The 26,545-nt window shown below is 42.0% G+C and overlaps 1 long non-coding RNA gene and 1 pseudogene across 2 annotated transcripts in view; one reads left to right on the top strand and one right to left on the bottom strand.

Annotated features, from left to right (window-relative positions):
• The first annotated feature begins 14,865 nt into the window (after positions 1–14,865).
• The window catches only part of LOC148775534 (uncharacterized), a 23,916-nt gene continuing 12,236 nt past the window's right edge, over positions 14,866–26,545 (top strand). For both annotated transcript variants that reach the window (XR_016038957.1, XR_016038956.1), the window contains exon 1: positions 14,866–15,126. This is a non-coding gene — a long non-coding RNA (uncharacterized LOC148775534). The remainder of the gene's footprint in view (positions 15,127–26,545) is intronic.
• Positions 21,294–26,545, bottom strand: part of LOC129554917 (stromelysin-2-like) — a 12,709-nt pseudogene continuing 7,457 nt past the window's right edge.

Raw genomic sequence — 26,545 nt, 5'->3', positions numbered from 1 at the left:
GAGGCGAATTCTTTACCACCATCACCCCCTGAGAAGAGATTTTATGCTCAGAAATCCAACTTATTTGTTCTGTTTCAAATTTCCAACCCATTTTTAGGATCAGTTTCTTTTCTAATTGTTTGAACAAATCTTGCCAATGGTCTTTGATCAGAAGCATTCATCATTTGATGTATCATGTTGAGGAAACTCCATCCCATAACTTCTCATCACATTTCAGTTCACTTCATTCGCTCAGTCATGCCCAACTTTTTGGTACCCCATGGACTGTAGCACACCAGGCTTCCCTGTCCATCACCATCTCCCAGAGTTTGCTCAAACTCATACCCATTGAGTCGGTGATGCCATCCAACCATCTCATTCTCTGTTGTTCCCATCTATTCAATCTTTCCCAGCATCAGGGTCTTTTCCAATGAGTCAGTTCTTCACATCAGGCGGGCAAAGTATTGGAGCCTCAGCTTCAGCATCAGTCCTTCCATTGAATATTCAGGACTGATTTCCTTTAGGATGGACTGGTTGGATCTCCTTGCAGTCCAAGGGATTCTCAAGTGTCTTCTCCAACACCACAGTTCAAAAGCATCAGTTCTTTGGCACTCAGCTTTTTTATGCTCCAACTCTCACATCTGTACATGACTACTGGAAAAATCATAGCTTTGACTAGATGGACCTTTGTTGGCAAAGTAATGTCTCTGCTTTTTTTAATATGCTGTCTAGGGTTGTATTAACTTTTCTTTCAAGGAGCAAGTGTCTTTCATTTCACTGCTGCACTCACCATCTGCAGTGATTTTGGAGCTCCCCAAAATAAAGTCTATCACTGTTTCCATTGTTTCCCCATCTATTTGGCCTGAAGGATGCCATGGTCTGAGCTTTCTGAATGTTGAGTTTCAAGTCAGTCTTTTCACTCTCCTCTTTTAGTTTCATCAAGAGGCTCTTCAGTTCCTCTTCTGCCATAAGGGTGCTGTCATCTGCATATTTGAGGTTATTGATATTTCTCCCAGCAATCTTGATTCCACCTTCATTCAGCCTGGCATTTCCCATGATGTACTCTGCAAAGAAGTTAAATAAGCAGGATGACAATATACAGCCTTGATGTACTCCTTTCCCAATTTGGAACCAGTCTGTGGTTCCATGTCCAGTTCTAACTGTTGTCTCCTGACCTGCATACAGCTTTCTCAGGAGGCAGGTCAGGTGTTCTGGTATTCCCATCTCTTAGAGAATTTTCCAGTTTGTTGCGATCCATACAGTCAAGGGTTTTAGTGCAGTCAATAAGCAGATGTAGATGTTTTTCTGGAGCTCTCTTTCTTTTTTGATGATCCAGCGGATGCTGGCAATTTGATCTCTGGTTCCTCTGCCTTTTCTAAATCTGGCTTGAACAGCTGGATGTTCACATACTGTTGAAGCCTGGCTTGGAGAATTTTGAGCATTATTTTGCTAGCTTGTGAGATGAGTGCAATTGTGCAGTAATTTGAACATTCTTTGGCATTGCCTTTCTTTGGAATTGGAATGAAAACTGACCTTTTCCAGTCCTGCAGTCACTGCTGAGTTTTCCAAATTCCTGGCATATCAAGTGCAGCACTTTCACAGCATCATTTTTAGGAATTGAAATAATAGCTCAGCTGGGATTCCATGACCTCCACTAGTTTCGTTCATAGTGATGCTTCCTAAGGCCCACTTGACTTCACATTCTAGGGTTTCTGGCTCTAGGTGAGTGATCACACCATCGTGGTTATCTGGGTCGTGAAGATCTTTTCTGTGTAGTTCTTCTGTGTATTCTTGTCACCTCTTTTAAACATCTTCTCCTTCTTTTAGACCCATACCATTTCTGTCCTTTATCGAGCCCATCTTTGCATGAAATGTTCCCTTGGAATCTCTAAGTTTCTTGAAGAGTTCTCTAGTCTCTTACATTCTGTTGTTTTCCTCTGTTTCTTTGCATTGATCGCTGAGGAAGGCTTTCTTATCTCTCCTTGCTATTCTTTGGAACTCTGCATTCAGATGCGTATATCTTTCCATCTCTCCTTTGCCTCCAGCTTCTCTTCTTTTCACAACTATTTGAAAGGACTCCTCAGACAACCATTTTGCCTTGTTGCATTTCTTTTTCTTGGGGATGGTCTTGATCTCTGACTCCTTTACAACGTCATGAACCTCCGTCCATAGTTCTTCAGGTACTCTGTCTATCAGATCTAGTCCCTTAAATCTATTTCTCACTTCCACTGTATAATCATAAGGGGTTTGATTAAGGTCATATCTGAATGCTCTAGTGGTTTTCCCCACTTTCTTCAATTTAAGTCTGAATTTGGCAATAACAAATTCGCGATCTGAGCCACAGTCAGTTCCTGGTCTTGTTTTTGTTGACTGTATAGAGCTTCTCCATCTTTTGCTGGAAAGAATGTAGTCAATCTGATTTCGGTGTTGACCCTCTGGTGATGTCCATGTGTAGAGTCATCTCTTGTGTTGTGGGAAGAGGGTGTTTGCTCCGACCAGTGCGTTCTCTTGGCCAAACTCTGTTAGCCTATGTCCTGCTTCATTCTGTGCTCCAAAGCGCAACTTGCCTGTTACTTTAGGTATCTCTTGACTTCCTTTTGCATTCCAGTCCCCTGCAATGAAAAGACATCTTTTTTTGATGCTAGTTCTAGAAGATCTTGCAGGTCTTCATAGAACTGTTCAACTTCAGTTTCTTTGGTATTACTGGTCAGGGCATAAAGTTGGATTACTGTGATATTGAATGGTGTGCCTTGGGAACGAACAGATATCATTCTGTCATTTTTGAGATTGCACCGAAGCACTGCATTTAAGACTCCTGATGACTAAAGCATTCATCATTTGATGTGTCATGTTGAGGAAGCTTCATCCCATACCTCTCATCACATTTACTCCTTAATCAATCATTTTCACATGATAGTTACCAGTGAATACCTACTGTGTGCTGGTGTGTACCTTCTGAGACTTTGCTTTCTTTGTGCATTTAATCCCTGTAAGACTCAGCTGGTAGAAAATAAAATTTGATCCCATTTTAAAAAAAAATAGTAGGGATGAATTGGGAGATTGGGATTAACATATATATTCAATACTATATGTAAAATAGCTGGCTATATAGCACAGGCAACTCAGCTTGGTACTCTGTGAGGGCCTACAGGTGGGAACAGGTGAGGGGGTGAGCACTGGGGTGGGAGGGAAGGCCAAGATAGAGGGGATATATGAATGCACATGTCTGACTTACTTCATTGTACAGCAGAGCACAGCACAACGTTGTATAACAGTTATATTTAAAAAATAGTAGGAAGTTGATACTCAAAGAGGTAAAGTAACCAACCCAAGATCCCAGCACAGGTGCGATGTGGAAAGGCTGTGTAACCCTCATCAGTCTGACCTTAGAGTTCTGGTGCTGCGTGCTGTGCTTAGTCACTCAGTTGCGTCCAATCCTTACCCTCCCAAGGGCTGTAGCCCACCAGGCTCCTCCTTCCAAGGGATTCTCCAGGCCACAATCCTGGAGTGGGTTGCCATTCCTCTCTCCAGGGGATCGTCCTGACCCAGGGATTTAACCGTGGTGGCTCAGATGGTAAAGCATCTGCCTACAATGCGGGAGACCCGGGTCCATTCCCTGGGTCGAGAAGATCTCCTGGAGAAGGAAGTGGCAACCTACACCAGTACTCTTGCCTGGAAAATCCCATGGATGGAGGAACCTGGTAGGCTACAGTCCATGGGGTCTCAAAGAGTTGGACATGACTGAGTGACTTCAATTTCTTTCTCCTGCATTGCAGGCAGATTCTCAACCACTGAGCCACCAGGGAGTTCTGGCAGTCTTCATTATGCTCCAGTGCCCCTAGGCCTGAACACATTCACATATTCTGGAAGGTCTCACTCCTAAGTGACAGTGAAGATCACAAGAAATGAGAATCAGCACAGTTGTCTCCCACATTCCTGTGAGACTGGGGAAGAAGACTTCCTATGGCACTAAAGTTTCAATGCCATGTGTGCTTACCTAGAGTCCTTACCAGGTCTTTGCTTCAGATGGTATCCTTTCATCCTTTTAGATTTTACCATGGAAATCTCCATCTGGAAGGAGATTTAAGAAATGAAGTCATACTTGATACATGATGATACAGTCCAAGGTAGACAGGGGAGCAAAATGAAAATACTACATGGAATTTGTAACCAGATCAGTTCAAATTTTGTGTCCACAGCCTACCAGCACTGTGACTAAAAGTGAAAGTCGCTCATTCATGTCTCACTTTTTGCAACCCCATGGACTGTAGCCCGCCAGACTCCTCTGTCCATGGAATTCTCCAGGCAAGAATACTGGAGTGGGTTGCCATTCCCTTCTCCAGGGGAGCTTCCCAACCCAGGGATCAAATCCAGGTCTCCCGCATTGCAGGCGAATTCTTTACCATCTGAGCCACCAGGGAAGCCCTTGGGAAAATTACTGGTGAAGTGCAGATTCTAAAGTTTGGAATGTGGAAGGTGGTAAACCCCTTCTCCTTACCTTTGCTTGTGTAATGTGTGGCATGCCAGCCTTCTTAAAATTAAAAACAGATGAGCATAGTTTAAATTTATTCTCCTAGGATCAATGCTCCTATCCCCTTCTGCTTACCTGGGAAATTCTCTCCTCACCTTCATATTAGATATGATAGTGTTTGGGTATCCCACGGGTACAAACTTTGCTCTGTCTTGCATTCCCTGCATGAATTCAAAGGACCAAATGTTGCTGTATAGCTTTCACTAATGGAGCACTTTACAAACATTTCAATTAATTCTCTAAGATTCCTCTTCACTTTTTTTCTTAAAGGACAGAATGGTTATTTCCATTTTATTATTTGTCCCCTAAAGGAATGCCTTTGCCGTGGTCATTAAGACATTCACTGATGTTAATACCCCTTTGGGAAGAGTTCCATGATGGAGCTGAGAGAACCATCTCTGCATTCATCCAGCTGCTCCAACAAGATGCCTGTCTGAGGTCAGAATTTGTCTCTCACTGCCAGTGTGTTGCCACCACCACCATTGCTGGTTAAACCAATTGTCACTCTTGGCTCAAATTGGGCAGACGGGAATAATTCTGCTGCGCTCTGGTGCTGTGGAGCCACGCTGCCATTCTTGAGAGTCAAGGCAAACGTTCTACTGACCATGAAAGATGATGAGGGACCCTCCGTGATCAACTCTTGTCAGACCCCACTAAGCTCTTCGGGCCTCACCCTTGACACCCATCCATGTTGGGCTTGCATCGTCCAGTTGTAGCAAGGATCTTGCTAAGTCAGGTTAGCAGAATGCTCTACCTGCCATATCTCAAGAGATTTGGTCTTCCTTCAGCAAGAATCCTGGCAATTTAACCAGAATCTCCCTCAATCCTAATGCTTCCTTTTAAGAATTTTATAGCTACTGACTCCAGGGATTCCAAGGTGGCTCAGTGGAAAAGACTCTGCCTGCAGGCAGGAAATGCGGGTTCATTCCCTGGGTCAGGAAGATCCCCTGGAGAAGGAAATGGCAACCCACTCCAGTGTTGTTGCCTGGAGAATCCCATGGATAGAGGAGCCTGGTGGGCCACTGTCCATGGGGTCACAAAGAGCCGGACACTATGAAGCATGCCCACAGACACATATCTACTGACTCCACGCTGCCTTTCAGTCTATTCATGCTGCAATCGGAATCAAGCCTAGTTCTATACTGAGTTTATCTCCTCCTATTGCAATCACTCTCGAACAAAATCTGATCTTACCACTTTAACTGTTGTTCAGCTCTGATTTTTTTTTTTAAAGAAAGGAGACCTGCCATAAAATTGTCCTTGGACCATCAAAATGAGCCCTCACTCAAGTTTCACAGTGCCACAGAGAAGAGTGATGAGTGAGTTACTTGCTTCTAGAATCCTGTAATCCCTTAGGGTTGCTGTGGAAAGTGTCCCTAGTGGCTTAAGCTGTTATAGCCCAGCTAGAGAGACTCAAAGAACTGCAGCTCCCATTGAGTCCCCTTGCTACCCCATGGAGTGTGAACCCTCTGGACCTCCTTCTTCCCTCTGCTGTCTCCGGCTGTCAGGGACTTCTATTCAAATTTGCCTGAGATCAGAAACGTTTGTGCTCCTAGGATTCACATTTGCTCCTCAGGGAGGTCACATGAGGATGAGAAGCAGGTTGCTTGTCTGTGCCTGGAATCAGCAGTCTTTTAGAAGACCTTACTCTTGCTATTTCATTTGTTCTGCTGCTTTACCCCATCTGTTGGTAACTTTCTATTTTTGCTACATCATTTATCAATATCTTTTCAATGAAATTGTTTTCTCTTTCACCCCCTTCTTATCCTTGTCCTCTTTAATCCTAAAAGAAATGTTCTGGTATCATACTTCCCCTTCAAACTATTTCTCTGTCTCTCTTTTTTCCCTCAAAACAATATACATTTTTTGGCAAGAAGAATTTTTACTCCCTCCCTCCCTCCATTTCCCCATCAGATACTTAGGAGATGATCCATAACTTTTGACTGAGTGAAGGAACAGATGGAGGGATGGTTGTTACTTGCAAAAATACCTTACTGTATGACTAGATTACTTTTATCCTCTTCAGGAACATGAGTGTACATTGAATGAATACTTTGAGTGAGACATTGTAGGTAAAGATTGATATGTCTTCCTAAAGTCATTCATGTCAGCTTTGACTACACACTTTGATCAGTTACCTACCAATAATATTTCCTCCTTTGTGTATTTTATCAAACAATCTGGAAGATGTGAAGATTTATGGTATGTTAAAAACAGAAAGCCAGTGAAGAGGAACTCAAAAGCCTCTTGATGAAAGTGAAAGAGGAGAGTGAAAAGGTTGGCTTGAAGCTCAACATTCAGAAAACAAAGATCATGGCATCTGGTCCCATCACTTCATGGGAAATAGATGGAAAAACAGTGGACACAGTGTCAGACTTTATTTTTTGGGGGGCTCCAAAATCACTGCAGATGCTGATTGCAGCCATGAAATTAAAAGACGCTTACTCCTTGGAAGGAAAGTTATGACCAACCTTGATAGTATATTGAAAAGCAGAGACATTACTTTGCCAACCAAGGTCCGTCTAGTCAAGGCTATGGTTTTTCCCATGGTCATGTTTGGATGTGAGAGTTGGACTGTGAAGAAAACTGATCACCGAAGAATTGATGCTTTTGAACTGTGGTGCTGGAGAAGACTCTTGAGGGTCCCTTGGACTGCAAGGAGATCCAACCAGTCCATTCGAAAGGAGATCAATCCTGGGTGTTCATTGGAAGGACTGATGCTAAAGCTGAAACTGCAATACTTTGGCCACCTCATGTGATGAGTTGACTCACTGGAAAAGACTCTGATGCTGGGAAAGGTTGAGGGTGGGAGGAGAAGGGGACAACCGAGAATGAGATGGCTGGATGGCATCACCGACTCTGTGGACATGAGTCTGAGTGAACTCCGGGAGTTGGTGATGGACAGGGAGGCCTGGTGTGCTGTGATTCATGGGGTCGTGGAGAGTCAGACACTACTGAGCCACTGAACTGAACTGAACTGAACAGGCCTCGTACAAGCCAAAATATCTTTCAAGTGTAGCTCCAAGAAGTTCAAAACAAAATGGCTCGTATATGGCTCAGCTAAGACTAGTCAGAACTAACCTCTCCTAGTCCCACCCCTCTGCACAAGGCTTTGAGATACGTGAGGATGATCAGGATACCTCTGAGATCTTAGTCATGCTGCAGTAACCAGACTGTGACTTACACATTTGTGTGTCTTTGATTGTGTGTGTATCTCCTGCCTTCAGATCTATTTTCTCTATTATGTTCAGATTATGAATCAGATTATGTTGTTTTGTTAAATTTGCATCTGTTTTTTGATAAAGAGGAATATTACACAATGCAAAAGCCTACAAGATTCATATGCACTCTATTTTGATTTTTCTAGGCTATTCATTTCTAGGTTCTAATTTATTATAATGCCAACTGGTTTGATTGAGTGCTGTTCTTCAGTTACTCAGCCCTTGATCAAATACGCACTAGATGAAAGGAAAAATATTTAACATCTGTAGGCAATGGCACCCCACTCCAGTACTCTTACCTGGAAAATCCCAAGGATGGAAGAGCCTGGTAGGCTACAGTCCATGGGGTCGCAAAGAGTCGGACACGACTGAGCGACTTCACCTCACCTTGTAGGGCTTTACACCTTTTACAAAAATGATCTTAAGTCTTTATTTGCAGCAATCTTGTAGAGCAATTAGGGCAGATACCATTAGTTCCATTTAACAGATAAAAGAAGCGGTAGCTCCTCACAGTAATGAAGGGACTCGCCTGTGAGTCACAGCCAGGAAGCAGTGGAGGAAGGAGTGACACTCAGGTCTTTGGAGGACAAAACAAGAAAGCAAGGTCTGAGCACATATCAGGAAACAATTCAGATATCTTGACTTTTGAATGAATCGTTAAGGGAAGATAGATATTATAGAAGCTTCATCTGTTTTCTTTGGCTTATTGTCTCTGTGTGTTTATCTGCATATGTTAACCATTTTTTTTCTTATCTCTCCTTTCCATTTTTACCTTAAATATGACTTGTTGGAAGCCAACTTTACCACAGAAGTTTTAGGCAAGAGATACTCTGTGATGGGTTAATACAGCCAGCAATGGATTTACTTACTATTGGAACTGTTGTTCCTCATTTTGGGGAAGAGGGTCAGTACTACTTCACTTGCAAGAAGGATGGCTCCATCTTATTAGGTGGAAATAAAAATAGTTGCTTTATTGTCATATGAGAGTTCAACTATGTGTAAAAGAATATACATGGAACCTGAGTGGCCAATGAAATGGACTGAGTCATCTGTCGGTTCGTTGCTTGATAGTACATATTTACCCATCATTGCTTGTTATGCAAGAATGCAGATGGTCTCAGTAAACAGTTCTCTTTTGTTGGCTACCATAACGTTCAATTGTTCCAGTGGTGGGCTCTGCAGGGATGCTGGAAGTGGAAGAGACTTCTTTTCTTGCTTCTCGTGTGCTTCTCTCTCCAGGTTCTGCTGTGTGTGTGTCCTCCCTGGTGTCCAGCTCCTGCAGTGGGTGCATTCTCCAATCTGATTCCTGCCAATGTGACAGCTGACAGCACCCAGTAGCTGGTAATTTTCCATGGCACTCCTTCAGGCGAGTTTGCAGTAGAATGCCTCCCAAGGCTCCTCCGTGTAAACAGCATCCCAAGGCACATTTTTGGGGGATTTTCTTGAAAGTCCCTGGAAAATTCTAGAAAGTTGCTGGTGCACCACCTCAGCAACTTCACTACCATCCAGTATGTGCTGCCATGACCTCTACAGTGAGGTCTGGGTTGAAGTCTTCAAGTGAGAGAAGTCCTTTGGAGCACTGTCTCAGTTGTTATCATAGATTGTGTCTGTGTTTTATGTATTTTTTAGAGTTCTCTCACTTCTTACTGGCCAATCTTTCATCACTTCAGCCCTCTTTTTTAGTTAATAATTCTTTATATTAAATGTTCCCTGCTCAAATTACTATAAAGCTTCTGTCTTCTGTTTGGCCCCTGACTGATAAAACAAGCATATGTTTTCCAGGAGACTTTCCTCAAGAGTTATAGAAGGCTGAGAGCCAAAGAATTGATGCTTTCAAACTGTGGTGCTGGAGAAAACTCTCAAGAGTCCCTTGGGTTGAGAGGATATAAAACCAGTCAATCCTAAAGGAAATCAACCCTGAATATTCATTGGAAGGACTGATGCTGGAGTTGAAGGGCCAATACTTTGGCCACCTGATATGAAGAGCCAACTCATTGGAAAAGACCTTGATGTTGGGAAAGATTGAAGGCAAAAGGAGAAGGGAGCAGCAGAGAATGAGATGGTTGGATGGCATCACTGACTTCATAAACATGAATTTGAGAAAATTCTGCAAGATCAGAGGACAGAGGAGCCTGGCATGCTGCAGTCTGTGGGGTCACAAAGAGTTGGACATGGCTTAGCGACTGAACAATGACAGTAACAGCAAAGCCATGTTCAGCCTTTACAGTGCGAATTTACATACATCTCTACTCTCCTGAGCATGCCACAGTCTAGTTTTTTATTAACAATGACGGGTCTTGGCAAAGTGAACATGAGTTTCCCACTGGGCACTCTGGAGATTTGACTAAGGAAAACTTAAAGGAGTCACAAGTTTACATGGTTGGCTAAATTTTGGAAAACACCACTTGCCGTCTGGTAGTTCTTATAATCTACCTGACCTTCTGTGGGATCTGGGAGAGATGAAAAAACTGAATAATCTCCAGACTTTCAAACACTGAAACTTGACTAAACATAAGAACGGTTTGGGATTAGAGATACAAGGTAAAGGACATGAAGAGGCAACTTTGTTGTACAACCACATTGCGCAAAGTTTTTAGAGATTCATGCAATCTCAGGAAGTAGGCTAAATGTGGTTTTGTGTTTTCCTTGGAGTGATTTTTATCTCCAAGTTCAACTGGAAGGGAACTAACTTCTAATGTTTACCAATTTCTTATTATTGTCTTTATGATATTATTATTTTCTATGCAAAGAATTCAAGATGATGCCTGTCACAAACTCATGCTAATATTTTAAAATTATTTTTATTTATCTGCATCTATTTTATTTAATTTGTAGTTATTATGACTTCTAGTTTGCCAAGTAATCACAATGTAAGCTAAGGGACAGAGAATTCCTACAGTCCTAAAACTTACAGTTGTATCTTAAAATATCAGGTGGTATAGTAGATAAAATTGAACCTCTAGAAAGATCAGTGCCCTCCACCTCAGGCCAAGCCTGGTACCTGAAGAAGAGCTGATCTCAGACCACACTGTTCTCAAAGGGAGAGAAGTCTGTTTTGGAGCTGAAGATGTATAGAAAGAGTGAATAAGGCATAACCTTTTTCAGAAAAAACCTCTCCTGGACCATTTGAGATCTCACAAATGTCTCCTTCTGTGAAACTGCACAACCAGATTTGTGGGTTATTACTCTCCCTGGCTTTGTAAGCCCCATCTGAGATCACAGTTACTTTCAGCTTCTGCATATATGTATATTAATGACTACATATTTATATATCTGCATATTTACTTTTATATTTCCATATATAAATATGAATATATAGGTGGGCACTCTGTGTGTGTGCATGCATATGTGTATACATATATACAGGTTCATGCATACATATTTTTGTTTGGGGAGGATATGTGAATTTAACATAATAATATAATAAATGTGAATTTAGAATAATAGCAAGAAAATTTATCGAGATGTTAGCTTGGATTCCTTTGCTTTCTAAATTTTTTCTAAATTTGTCCAGAAGGAAGCTAGATGCTTTGTCAGCTCTGGACTGAGAGTAGTTTCCAGGATGGAAAGTAAAATTCATTCCAGGCAGCATGTCTCTGCCCTTTGGACACCTCAAAACTGCCTGATTGTCTAATCTGTGGTGTCCTGCGGTGGGAGGGCTGAGCTAAAGCTCTGGAGAAGCATCAGCAGAGGAGGCGCTCCCCTTCAGTCTGGAGAATCCTGCCCCACTTTCCAGCTCAGTGGCACCTCTTTGTGGGAAGCCAAGATCCAGAGGACATCGTGGCATGATGAGAGAAGCCTGTCCCTCCATAGACACCTGGAGGAAAGGTACCATTTACTCTTTTTGGCAGCTGAGGAAAACCTGAGGCTTAGATTATCCTCCTCAGATAGGATGGGAGTGACACAGCCAGACTGTGTTTCAAAGTCAACGCTCTTTCAGTTTTTGTGCTTTGCTTCCAAAACTAATGACTTTGGGTCTGAGAAGCTGTGCATGTGTGAGGATGGAGGTGGTTCTTCTATACCCTCCAAGCAGCAGCCGTGAGCAAGCACAGGATTAGAGTCAAAGGTCTGGGTTTGAGTTCCAGCTCTGCCCTTGATAAACTTTGCAAACCTGGGGAAGTTTCTTAATCCATCTGTGCTCAACTGAAAAAAAAGGATATTATAATGTTTTATCCACAAAATTATTTAAAGCATAATTGTATCGATGAATCCTTTGTGAGTTGTTTTAATAAGTGCAGTAATAATGATCATTTCCTTAACAGATTTTTTCTATGATCAGGTATATAAAGGGGAAGTGCTATACACAGGCTATCTTTCTGGCATAAAATAAGAGAGCAAAGGCCAGAGTACTAGAACATAGGACATGTATAGTAGAACTCCCTAAGTGATTGACACCCTAAGTAACTTCATTGAAAATAATTCAAAATCCCTGAATAATTTCAAATCATAGGCTCATAGGATGTTGAATGGAAGGCAACACTTTGAAGATATTGGTGAAAAGAAGATAAAATTTTGAATCCTAAGTCTTTTTATGACTAGGTATGTAGAACTTGGCCATTTAATATCTAGAGATTTGTCTCCTTGACTGGAGAATAGGAAGAATAACACGCTGTGTGCTGTACTTAGTCGCTCGGTCGTGTCCAACTCTTTGCGACCCCATGGACTGCAGGCCCGCCAGGCTCCTCTGTCCATGGGATTTTCCAGGCAAGAATACTGGAGTGGGTTGCCATGCCCTCCTCCAGGGGATCTTCCCAACCCAGGGATCAAACCCAGATCTTTACTATCTAAGCCACCACGGAAGCCCAATAATATGGTAATATCTTCCAATAATGGTTTTCAGGAGAGTTAAATGGAATATTCTGTGTGATGGATCTGTAGTTCACGGCTTGTCACGTAGAAACACATTACTCAATAAAAGCTCATTCTTCTTAGAGTTGCAAGAGACCTTTTAAAATAAGTCATCTAATTAAACCCTCCCACATGAAAGATAGGAAAATTGAGAAATGCTAAGTTGTTTTATTTCTTAGAAATGAAACAACTTGGAAATGATCCAAGGAATAGAGTAAGAACATTCAAAGTGGATTTTAGCTTCCTGAAGGGATGTAACGCTTGAGGAAGTTGTTTCTGGGCAATGAGGAAAAAAGGGAAAACTATCTTCAGCTGAATTCACATTTTAAACTATACAGTGATGCATGTCTTTTATAAATGTAGGAGTCTTGCCTAAGAGACAACCATGTGATCAGATGTTCCTGCATAATCATCATTGCTGCAAGTTAAATGTGATTCTGTTGATAAGAATAATTGATAAAGTGGAGTATTCCCAGAGAGATAAACTGTGCCCTAAATTCAAGTATCTTGTATACCCAAACGTTTGATTTAGCTAATGACGGTGCAATACCACCCCATTAATCTTGTTGGGAAAGCTTTAATGATACAGTCACTTAGAGGTCAACCTCTGGGTATCAGCTCATTCACCATTGCCATGTTGATGGCCCAGGAAAGACTCTTCCTGAAGAGCTGTGTTTCAAACTTCTAAGTTGAGCAGATCAAGTTTGTACAGATCCTTAAATATCTCAGTGACAGATTTTTTTTTTAAAGTAGCCTCAAGTTTTTGGCATTCTGTTCCCCCAGCTTTTAAAAGTTTAGGTCTGTGTCCTTTCCTTTTGAATCTGGGTGAATTCTATGACTGCTTTGATCATAAGAATAAAGCAAAAGTGACATAGTGCCTTAGGAGATTGACCACCTTCACTTTCTGTCTCAAAACACTTGCTTTTGGAGCCCTGAGCAGCCATAGGGAAAATCTACCTTTGCGGAGGCTACATGCTGTTAGGAAGACCAAGTCAGCCAGGTGCAGAGGCTGCATGGAGCGGGGTCAGCCTGTTTCTGCCCTTCCAGCCAGGTGCCAGACACATGAGTGAAGAAGCCTGTAATGACTTCAGCCCCAGAAATCATCTGTCTACAACCACACAAAAGCCTGAGCAAGAATTGCACAGCTGTAAACAGTCAACCTGAAGAGTCACGAGAAAGTGTCAGTTTAAACCACTAAATTTGGGAATTTTTTTTGTTATGTAGCAATAAATATGGAAAAGTCAATGGCACCCCACTCCAGTACTCTTGCCTGGAAAATCCCATGGATGGAGGAGCCTAGTAGGTGATAGTCCATGGGGTCACTGAGGGTTGGACACGACTGAGCGACTTCACTTTCACTTTTCACTTTCATGCATTGGAGAAGGAAATGTCAACCCACTCCAGTGTTCTTGCCTGGAGAATCCCAGGGACTGGGGAGCCTGGTGGGTTGACGTCTATGGGGTCACACAGAGTCAGATACGACTGAAGTGACTTAGCAACAGCAATAAATAACCAGAAAATCTTCATTGATTAAATCTTTGGGGGACCAAGTCGTTCCTTTCCCTGCTCACTTACTGAAATAGTGTTTGTCTGCTGAGTTGCTGAAGAAATGTATTGTGTAGTACAGGGTAATTTGGTGTTTTTAGCTGACTGAGTACATTTTTAAAATTTTTATATCCTGCTTGTTTCAAAACTAGATTTGATGCCATGATCGAATGATTATTGAATTAATAAGTGTGTAAATGAACTGTGAAAATATGGTTAATTAGTTTACCATGAAAAGTTAAAGTTAGACATGAACTCTGTAGAGGCATTTAACTCAGTTGTCATATATATTAACTAAAATCTCATGATCTTAATTGTAAGTTGAATGCTTCATAGTCCTCTCTCCAAAATATACATCAGAAGTGCCTTACATTTTCTTGACTCTGACCAAACATCTTGGGAGCCCCCAGTCATGACACATCAGCTAATATCTCCACACCATTGCCCCTGTAGGTCTGTGCATCTAGAACACCTTTCCTCTCCAAACTGGTGGCCTGACGACTCCTACTCTTTTTCTCACGTCGAACACGACTTCCTACTAAGACTTAATGACCCGTTTATTTATCCATTCAACGATCATTTACCGACCACCTACTTCATGTCAACTATTGTGCCCTTGAGCAATTTAGTGTGAGTGTGTGTCCGGTTGCTTCAGTAGTGCCCGACTCTTTGCGAGCCCGTGGACTGTACAGCCTGCCAGGCTTCTCTCTTGGTATTTCCTGCTCCAGGGGATCTTCCCTACTCGGCGATCGAACCTGCCTCTCTTGTGTCTCTTGCGTTGGCAGATGGATTCTTTACCACTGAGCCACCTGGGAAGCCCCTTGAGCAATTTAGAGTGGAAAATAATTCAAGGTTGTAGCCTGCTGCAGGACAAATCTGTTACATCCACTTGTAACAGAGAGTGAAAGCGTTCAGTGAGCGCCCGGGATGACTCAGCACATCTGGGGAAGAAAGGAAGTGTCTCAGAGACGCAGCTCCGCGCTGAGTCCCGAGAGCAAGGAGGTAGGTGTGAAGTGAGGGGGGAAAGTGTGGGAAGAGTTTTGTGGTTTGTTTCATTTCCTATTTGTGTTTTTAACAAGTCAATCAAATTGAACTAAAGTTTATTGCAGGAAGACTTTCATGGCAACAAATAAGTTTCTTTGAAGAACAGACAGAAAGGGACGTATTTTCCATCTCCTCTCCCAGGGTTTCCCTATTACCCCTGTTCAGGTTGCGGGAATCTCCACCAGAAAATTAGCCTTGGTGTTAACAATTAGGGATGTTGAGAAGTCAACTGTTGCGGTACAGTCAGGAGCATTTTAGACCTGACTTTCAGTAGTCTGAATGCCAGCACCAGAAAGAAAGTGCTTCAGGCAGTCGAGTTCCTTGATGTTTACCCCTCTCTGTAATGCAAGGCTTTGCTTGTATAGTATATTATATGCCAGTGCTAGTCAGAGTGTCCTCTCTGCTGGCCCAGGGATGATTTGCTATTCTTCTACAATATTGTTGTTGTTCTGTTGCTAAGTAATGTCTGACTCTTTGAGACCCCACAGACCCCATGTACTTATCTGCAGTATGTCAGATAAGTACAAAAATAAGGAATCAGTGCTTTGAGCCTCTTTTCTAGCAGCCTGACAGAGAGATTTATGTCTGTCAAATCTAAAAATCGGGCATTCAAAATCTTTGTCATTCCATTTTCCTAGTAATTCCTCTTTTATTGTATTTTACGAAGTATCAGTCCATAATTTATTGGCAATTTAAGAAACCGGTACTTCGCTACCGGTGGTTTGAGAAACACTGCTTTAGACCACAAGGTCTAAACATCTTCCAGCACTGTCGTCTCTCTCTACCTTGACAACCTCCTGCCCACTTGCTTCCTAAATTCCTGCTCTTTGATTTCTCACTTAGGGGGTTGCTCCTAGGCGAAAACCCTAGGAGGCGTCTCATGACTTGCCGTGACTTCTCAGTGTTACGGTCGGGGTGGGGCTTCTTCTAGGTGATCCGATAGCCCCGTGTGCTTCCCTGCTATGGCCAAAGCACTTGGGATCGTATCATACAGACTGCTCACTTCTCCGCCTCCCTCTGGAGAATGTAAGCTTTGGAAGAGTGGAGCTGTGTCGGTAAAGCTGTACGTCCGCGACCTTTATCCTGTAGCCCTCTCACTCACCTGTCCGTGAGTGGATTAGCCAGTGAATGAGGGAGCAGAGGCGGTGAAGCCAGTCTCCAGAAGATTGTTTCGTGCAAGCCCCGCTTTTTACGCTTAGAGAGCAGTCAGGGCTTGCTTCTTAGGTCACCAGCTCGCACTCTCTGCTTGTGGTCTTTGAGGCACAAAGTTGCTCCCAGCAGGCTCTCAGTCTCACCTCAGGGTTTGGGAGGTTACTGCTTTCCAGGCTACTCTCCCCTCCCTGATGTCCAGGTTGCTTCATGGGTGGCCTGCCCCCGTGTAACTTCCTAATGTAGTGCTAATTATGTCTTCTTAGCCTTTCCCTACTTCCCTTTGCTCTTCATCAATGCACACTCTTCTCCTCCTTAGGTCTGCTCATACCCAGATCATCTTCCTGCATTTCAGTGTGGTTCACACCTTCCTGCCCACACCTGTGCTTACTGCCACCATGTCACCTTTTACCTTCCCTCTGTCTCTGCTTTTGTCTCTTTCCCTCTGTCTCTCTGCTTTCTTTTCTCTGCGCGTGTTTTGCTCTGATTCTACAATTTCTCTGTCTCTTTCAAGTGTATTTAACATTTGAACCCTAACTGCAAGGAGATCCAACCAGTCCATTCTAGAGGAGATCAATCCTGGGTGTTCATTGGAAGGACTGATGCTAAAGCTGACACTGCAATACTTTGGCCACCTCATGCGACGAGTTGACTCACTGGAAAAGACTCTGATGCTGGGAGGGTTTGGGGGTGGGAGTAGATGGGGACGACAGAAAATGAGATGGCTGGATGGCATCACCGACTCGATGGACATGAGTTTGAGTAAACTCTGAGAGTTGGTGATGGACAGGGAGGCCTGGCGTGCTGTGGTTCATGGGGTTGCAATGAGTCGGACACGACTGAGCAACTGAACTGAACTGAACTGAATTGAATTACCGATAACAAGAAAATAATTTTGTAACTCAAACACATCACACTTGCTATCATTTATAATTTCATTAATGGCTGCAAATGCTGTGTAACAATGCTACTTTATGACTGGATATAAAGGTAAGATACAGAAAGAGAAAGATACCCCAAATAAAGTGAGGGCATCAATGGCCAATTTTTCTACTATTAAATTTTGCCTTTGAACTCCCCCTTGACACAGTCACACATCTCTCTATGTCATGGGCATCACTGCCAGATCTGGAACTCCAGACAGTGGTGAGGTCTTGCTGCCTTCAGAGATTCTTGAGTCTGTCTGATTTTTGACCTGAATTATCTGGGTAATTGTTATGTGTCTATGGCTGTACATAGATCATTTACTGTATTAGATGTGTATTACTGATTTTAAAGTTACTACAAACTCAGTGGGTTAAAACATCTTACTATTTCAGTTTCTGTGGGATGAGGGTCTTTGTTGTTGTCAGTTGCTAAGTTGTGTCTGACTCTTTATGACCCTGTGGATTGCAGCACACAGGCCTCCCTCCCTCCCTGTCCTTCACCATCTCCCAGAGTTTGCTCAGATTCCTGACCATTGGTCAAGCTCGTGACCAGTGTGATGCTGTCTACCCAGCTCATCCTCTGCGGCCCTCTTCTCCTTTTACCTTCAAGGACTTATCTGGGTTTCCTGCATAGCATCTCAAGGTAGCACCTAGCCACTCAGGCACCACCTGAGTTCACTCAGGTTGTATTCACTTTCTTTTCTGCCTCATTATCACCGTCCTATTGACAAGTGCCAGTCTATTCACAACCCCAACTTCCCTCCATCTCCCCAACACTAAAACTACTTGATCCCTTCCTGAAGGTGCTGCTGCTGCTGCTGCTAAGTCACTTCAGTTGTGTCCGACTCTGTGTGACCCATAGACTGAAGCCCACCAGGCTCCCCCGTCCCTGGGATTCTCCAGGCAAGAACACTGGAGTGGGTTGCCGTTTCCCTCTCCAATGTGTGAAAGTGAAGTCGCTCAGTCGTGTCCAACCCTTAGCGACCCCATGGACTGCAGCCTACCAGGCTCCTCCATCCATGGGATTTTCTAGGCAAGAGCAGTTACACCTTTTCCAATTTCCAGGGCCAATACTGACCAGAGGTGGGAATCACTAAAACCTCTTCTGCACCTCTTTTTGAGCGTTCTTCTCAATTCACCATAGTGCTGGTCTTGTCCTAGCAAGGGAGTCCAAGTCTGTTCAATAGTCTTTGACTACAGTCTTCTCCTCCTCCTCCCTCTCCTTGGGGACCCCAGACTTCTTATCAACCTTCTTAGGAACTGCCTCTCTCATTTTCTTCTTTCTATCCAATCCCATTTCCCCCCCGAGGTACTAAATCACAGTTTGGGAAACAACTGGACCCAAGAGAAGCAGGCCATCAATAAAATGCGCTGGAGGTCCATTTACTGCTCTGCATATATTAAGGCCAAGTTGTCTTGTAACAAGATCGATAGCGCTATGGGCTGAGCCTTAGGATGTCAAGCCCTGGCAGCTCCCTCCAGATCCCTTAAAAGCAAGCACGCTTTTTGCTTTCTCATCTGTTCATTACCAGGAGTCAACTTTTGTCTCTTTTGAGAGTATGGAAGGGCTATAATTTATTTACAAAAAATATTTAATATAAGCAATGGCAGCCTGCAGCAGAAAGCCAGACAGACTCTTCTCATCTCTCCTTGGGATAGCAGAGCATGGACAACAAGGAGACGCTGGAGGAGAAAGACAAGCAGACACTAGCAGACCTGGCTTACGCTCTGTTGCATTTTTATTCCAAAACAGTGACTTGAAATGGCTATGATGTGAGGAAGTATTCTTTGAATTTATGTGCAAGTGTGAAACACTGGAGGCTTCCCAGGTGGCACTTCGCTTGCCAGTGCAAGAGATGCAAGTGACGCCAGTTTGATCAACGTGCCGGAAAGATGCCTTGGAGGAGGAAATGGTAACCCACTCTAGTGTTCTTGCCTGGAAAATCCCACGGACAGAGGAGACTGGGTCACAGAGCCAGACACGATTGAGCATGCATTCAGGGCTCAGGATGAAACGGTGACTTGGAAATTATTCGAGAAAAAAAGTTTAAGCCCAATTTGCATAAATTGGAAAGTGAAATTTTTCAAGAGTTTAGAATATAAATATGTAAGCTTGAGTTATTTGAAAATTGTTTTGTGTTTCCTCTTCAGTTTGACACCAAAAAATTCCCTGAAGTGTCCCCATTGGCAATGAAATGAGTGTTCTCTTACCAAATGCCTGTTACACAGCATCAGTCTTCAGCTCAACTCCAGGAAAGTCATCAGCTATTAGTCTGGGAAAATTTTGCTCCATGGGCTAGCTATTTTCATGAAATCCATACCAAATGAAAGAAACACAGTTCAACATTATGCAGAGGCCCCATTGCAACAATATGATGTCATATTTCCAGTGTGAAATCCTGGATAAAATTCTAAAATGGTGTAAGGAAGTGTTAAATATTTTTTTTACCATAAAAATATGTGACTTTCTTGGGCTTAAAAGCTTCGTACATAAAACAATACTTTGTCCAGATAGAAGGACATCATCCTCTTCTACAGAGGGACCATACACTATGTCTGAGGTCAGTTTTCTAAGTCTAGACACACAGAGCCTAAGTGTCTTTCCACCTCGAATGCTTGAGGAGTGTGTAAACATATGATGCAAAGTGAATTAAATCACTGGCTAAAATAAACTTTCCGTTCTTTATCACGCTTGCTCTTTAGCCTGATACACCTGGGCTTCCTATGGTGGCACATTGTCTGGGCCTCAGCTGGTCTCTGCTGATGCCTTTTAGTGTCTGGATGTATGACCCAATGATCAGCCATTCTGAGATTACTTGGTTATATCTGGGAAGTTGAATGATTATAAGCCGTCTTCTTCATAATCAGAAAACTTGAAATTAGAGAAACTTTGACTGTGGGAGTAGGGGGTATCCTTAAAGAAAAAATAATGATTTTCCCAATTAGGCTTCATATGAAGTCATTCCTATTGCTACTTACCTCCAGTATTTGTCCTCTACAAAGAAGCAAGTTTTCTTCTTTTCCTTATCAGAAATAGCTACATCAGTTTTCTTTATGGTTGGAGGAAAACCCAGGGTGTGGATGTTTCTTAGATAACCTGCTTGCATCTCAACTCTTCTGACGGCCCAGAACTCATTGCCTATTGAAAAGAGAAGCCCAAGAAAACATGAGTGAAGTTTTTTGGTTTGAGAAATGCTTTTAGAGCACTGTTGTGGAAAACAGAAGTCTTGGTTTTATTTAAACCAATTCATAGGTGGTATTTAGTCCCTGAACGAATGTATGAATGAATGAGTGAAAAAATAAGTGAGTAGGTAACTCTGGTCCACCCCCTTTCTGGGTCTTACGTTTATTACCAATGAATTACAGTGACCAGTACTAGTTATTTTGTCCAATTGCTGGTGACTTCTTAATCTAAATTTCCAACCTAGAAGTCTCTCCCAAGTTTCACATCAGTAAATCAGTCACTTACTGGACACTTTCTTGCTCCTGCAACAAATTCTGTGCAGATGCCCAGGGACCATTGTAATCACAGTTAATCTTGGTCATTGTGTTAAAATTTAGTAAAGTTGTTTAGAAACAATTTGGGGTGAGGGGAAGCTCCTAAACTAGAGACACTGGCATGTTTATTTGAACAGGTGAACTAGCAATTTATTTTCTGGCATTTTTTTCTGATCTTTATTTGTAAGAGAAAAGAAGCCAGATGGTAAGAAAAGAAATCCAAGGGAACATTTTAGGGTCAAACCTGATTCAATGTAATTGATTTTTCCTGAATCATCTGTAGTAAAAGGAAAGAGAAACATTGTTCACATGCTCATTCTAAAACATTCACAAATTCCTAAACTGTGAAAATAAGATTAAATGATGCTTCAACGTTGTGCTTGCTGGCAGCAAAGAAGAAAATGCAGCTTCTCAGAAATGCTGACAGCAAAGAACTTTATTTCATAAAGTTCTTCAACAATGATTGAAACAAAGAGTGCTTCTGGTGGTTACCATCAAATAATCAGAAATTTCAGTTCTTAGGATGTTCCGTTTACTGCTCATTCTAGATAATCAGATTACTCTTGAATAGTGTCGGGCATTACGCCTGAAATCATCGAGAGATGTTTATGACTCGCCTTCTGCGTCCTCAGCCCATGGTTTATCATCATCAAAGCGAACATCTCCGTAAAAACCAAAACCAGGCCCTGGTGGAGAGGTATGACCCGAAACTTTTCCAGGTACATCAGAATGATCAAAGTCTCCAAGTTCTAGGAGAGGAAAAATACTGATGGAAATACAGGAAATCAGAATTTCTTTATGCCTTTTTTCAATAAGACAACACCAGATCAATGAAAACATTTTATTTATTACCTTTGAGTGCAAAATCGTTATGTCAGCTTCTCCTTCACAGATTCTGGAGAATGTAAGTGGTGTCACCTCCTCCCAGAACTGTCAGAGCTTTCTCAGTGGCAGAATCAACACTTCTCTAGGGAAATCCAGTGTATAATTCACAATTCTATATGAAAAAAAAAATTGAAGGTACTATTTCTCCTGTGACAGTAGTTTATAAAATCTCAGTATTATGTCTAAAATCTCTTTGGACCCATTACTTGTGAGATGAGTTTTCCTCTGTCTCTTTGGGCTTACCAGGAAAGACGCAGAAGTGACCGATGCCAGGAACCCCAGCTCTGGGCTTGCATGTCACCTCCAGGGTATCAGAGTCCAGCTTCTCTGTCACCTCCAACCCCAGGAACCTTTGGATTTCTTGTATTTTTTTTAAACCACAAGACCACTGTCCTTTCCTCTAATAAATTCTTTCACATATTTTTCAGGATTGTAGTATTTTTCCAGATATTGTTAATGGAACAAGTGTAGTTTTAAGGTCATTTTTGTGATTTTTAGTCATTTCCCCAAATTTCACAATTTATTTTAGTCTTTATCTAGTTTGTTGAAACAAAAGTTAGTATTAAACAGTGTTATTTTTGATGAAGACCCCTCATTAATATTTTATTTTGTGCTATTTTTTACATTTTATTGCAATTTAGTTTGTTCAGTTCAGTTCAGTCAGTCAGTTGTGTCTGACTCTTGTGATCCCATGTGCCTGGCAGCACGCCAGGCTTCCCTGTCCATCACCATCTCCTGGAGTTTACTCAAACTCATGTCCATTGAGTCAACCATCTCATCCTCTGTCATCCCTTTTCCTGAACTCAGTCTTTCCCAGCATCAGGGTCTTTCCTGATGAGCCAGTTCTTCACATCAGGTGGCCAAAGTATTGGAGTTTCAGCTTCAGCATCAGTCCTTCCAATGAACACCCAGGACTGATCTCCTTTAGGATAGACTGGTTGGATCTCCTTGCAGTCCAAGGGACTCTCAAGAGTCTTCTCCAACAACACAGTTCAAAAGCATCAATTCTTTGGTGTTCAACTTTCTTTACAGTCCAACTCTCACATCGATACATGACTACTGGAAAAACCACAGCTTTGACTAGATGGACCTCTGTTGGTAAACGAATGTCTCTGCTTTTTAATATGCTGTCTAGGTTGGTCATAGTTTTTCATCCAAGGAGCAAGTGTCTTTTAATTTCATGGCTGCAGTCACCATCTGTACTGATTTTGGAGCCCAAGAGGATAAAGTCTGTCACTGTTTCCATTGTTTCCCCATCTATTTTCCATGAAGTAATGGGCCTGTAAACTTGAATTTAAATATTCAGATCCAGCCTGCTTAAAGAAAAGCTTTTTAAAAATCTTTTCATCTTTTCTTCCTCCCCAAGTACAAAAGGGGAAATTGGATTGAGATTTGTAATGGGGAACTATTTAAAATATTCTCCACCTAACCTCTCACTCTTGCCCCAGTAGCATTTCTCTCTCTTTTTTTTTTTCTCAGCCAAGTATAGTGTTTTTCACATACCAAGTCCATATAACTGTCTTATCAAACTAACTTATTAATACAGAGGATCCTAAAATTATTATAGTGTAGAATTACAATTTTCTCTCACTAAAGATGAATTAATTCTACTCTATCTGAAGTATGTAACTTCAAAGTGACAGCAGACTAAATTAATGAGTGTGCAGGAATGATCCTCTGAGTACCACATGCCACCTCTACCCTACTTGAAGTAGATTGGACAAGGTGTGATTTCTAGAAATTGGAGGCTCTGAGAGCCCCATGCCAGAGCTGGAGAGAAGCTTGGGTACTCACTGAACCAGTGAAGTCAACCTGTGTCTTAACGTAGCCAAGGAGTTTGCTCTACACAATGAAGTAAAATGGACACTAGCTGAAAATGAGAGGTAGGGGGAGCTGACACCCAGACTTAGAAGAAGTCAAATGGACTATGAACAAGTGTACCACTTCTGTGGGCCATTGTTTCGCTGTCTGTATAAAAGGCGGTGAATATAACATCATTCACCTGGTTATCATATGTTTTTTATGCTGGTGTATATTATTCACTCCAATATATTTACTAGAAGAAGCTTGCTGGCCTGAAATATATGTGACAATGCTCTCATGTACTTATTTGGCAAGCTCTGAGGTGCTTCATCTCTGTTTGAGTCATAATTTTATTGATGTTTACATATCCTGTTGGTGGATCTTATTATGCGGTAATGATGCAATGAAAGTTAAAGTTATATTAAGAGCTATTATTATAACTGGTACATATCTTGGGTGTAATGTTAGTGTGTAAACTTAAAACACATCTGGAAGAAACTAATGACTTGGGGCGGGAAGAATCCTGTGTTTAAATTATTCATTACTTACTAAATTTACTGGAGTGTGCATACATTCAGCCAAGTATACAATTATTTCTCAAAAAAAAGTGAAACCTTTTTAAGCCTAGAGCTGTTACTGTATGCCAGGCCCTATATATATGTTATTTCTAATCTGTAGAACAACCTTACAGAGTAGAGATTAGGATCAAAAAATTAATAAACTCAAGCTCAGGGGTAAGTGATTATACAAAATTAAGTGGTTAAGTGATTACCCAAAATTCTAACTATTGCAACGTAGATGTTTATCAAAAGCTTCTTGGTTTGAAACTTGGCTCTCCCTCAATTTTTTTCTCTTGTATTTTGACACTGTTTATTTTTCTCATTTTTGAAACTGACCCCAATTTTGCCTTTGATTTACTTCCTTAGTTTTGTTCTTTTCCCCCCGACTGTCTGATCATATGGGCTTCCCTTGTGGCTCAGCTGGTAAAGAATCCGCCTGCAATGTGGGAGATTTGGGTTTGATTCCTGAGTTGGGCAGATCTTCTGGAGAAGGGAAAGGCTACCCACTCCAGTATTCTGGCCTGGAGAAAACCATGGACTAAAGGGGTCGCAAAGAGTTGGACATGACTGGGCAACTTTCTCTTCACTTGATTTCATCTGGTCATTACAGCTCATTCAGCCTCTCCTGATCCGTATCTACTTGCTTTGTCACCCGAAGCTCGTGGTGCAACATCTGTGCTACACAGATGTTGTAAAGCCATACAAACAGAAATATAGTCCATCACATCCTGGAACTAAGATTGAGAAATTTATAACAGATTCTCACTTATAGGTGTCCAATTATTGGATAAGTTATCAATTTCAACATCCGACAACCTAAGATTATAGATATAAACACTTGACCCTGGGTATGGCATGATTACAATATTTTGCAACTTCTTTCGTCGGAAACTCTTGATTTTATTTTAGGTTGGGTAATTGTGCTAAGTCACAGAATGAAAACAGATGAGAAGTTCACCTCCTTTTCCATGACTTTAATAACAATTTAACTGCTTAGAATGGGAGCACTTTATTGCTGAATTTTTATCTATTTTATTTCTCTCCTAATTCTTTAACTAAATATTTAGGTCACCAGTCCTTGCCATAAAAAAGACTATCAGCTGAAACAGGCAAACATGTTGATGTAGGGGTTAGACATATCTCAGAATTATGGCTTCAGTGCTCATTTTAAATATAAGAAATTATGATTATATATTGTAACCTAAATCATTCACTATTATTATTAATAGGTAGATACATAAGTAATGCTACTATATTTTAAATTTGAATTAGGGTTCATTTGAACCCTAATTGGTTCATTGTTGTGGTGGACTTTTTTGCTGGGGAGAAGTTTGTTAGGGAGGAGAGTAATACTGATGAAGAATTATGGCCTGAGGAGAATGTGGCAAAGAAAAGCCAGTTATCAATTATTCAACATTTTGTATACATGAGAAGCTCTAAGCTAAGTGATTTAGCTTTGCCCATCCTCATGAAACTGTTAAGAGTTAGTATTATTTTCACTTTATCACAGATAGAAAGCTAAAATCCAGAAAGGCCAAATCAACTGTATTTGCAGAGCAACCCTGTGGGAATGGCCAGAAAACTAGCAGAAGATTTTCCATAACTGAAGACATAAGGAAGGAATGAAAACGGGATGGGTGGGAGAGGGAGAGATGGAGTATAGTCAGGACCCACACCTCTGGGCTGGTAACAGAAGGATTATCTAAGCTGTAGAGCTCCTCCTCGAAGAATGAAGGGTCCAGGACCCATATTGGGCTTCTCAGCCCAGAAGCCCCAGACTGAACAGACAAGCCTCCAAAACATCTGGCTTTGAACACTAGTGGGGTTTATGTTTAGAAGAACCAAGGACTATGGAAAACAGAAACTCTGCTTTTAAAGGGCGTGTGCAAAATCTCACATACTCCAAGTCCCAGTTCAGTTTGAAAGGAGCCTGGGTCAGATCTACTTGCTGATATTGGAGAGTCTCCTGGAGAGGTGAGAGGCAACAGGGATCCTGCTGGAAATAGAGATGCTAGAAGCATTCATTTTGGAGGGCTCATTCTACTTTGAAGCTCTGTCACCAGCAAGTGCAGTTTTGGGATACTCCCTCCTGTCCATTAGCACTAGGGAACCATTCCTGCCTACCAGTGGGCTGGGCCCAGAGGAAGCTGACTTAACCCTCTAGTTACCCAAAGGCACTGCATGAGGCATCACTTCAAAGCCAGCCAGGCCTGGGGCAGCCCAGCCTACCAGCGTGACCACCGTGGTTGACCCTACCATGACAGAAGGGCACACAGAGTCCATGTGGGAGGTACCCCTAGAATATATTGCTCTATAACCAGAGGGGAGCATGCTCCTAGGATGGACAGGACTTCTCCCATGTAAGCCAAGTCTCCAAGGTCCAGATATGTCACTGACCTACCTCATTCACAGAAATAGGCACAGCTAATTAATTGGGCAAAGTGAGGAGACATTAAATGTTGTAAATGACAGGGCAAGACAAAACTTCAGAGAAAAGAACTAAAAGAAGTGGAAATAAGTAATGTACCTGATAAAGAGTTCAAGGTAGTGACCGTA

The sequence above is a fragment of the Moschus berezovskii genome, chromosome 14, assembly GCF_049115385.1.
Source record: "Moschus berezovskii isolate FMDL1 chromosome 14, NW_MosBer_1.0, whole genome shotgun sequence".
NCBI lineage: Eukaryota > Metazoa > Chordata > Mammalia > Artiodactyla > Moschidae > Moschus > Moschus berezovskii.
The sequence above is the reverse complement of the archived record's forward strand: the minus strand, read 5'-3'. Positions and strand labels throughout refer to the sequence as shown.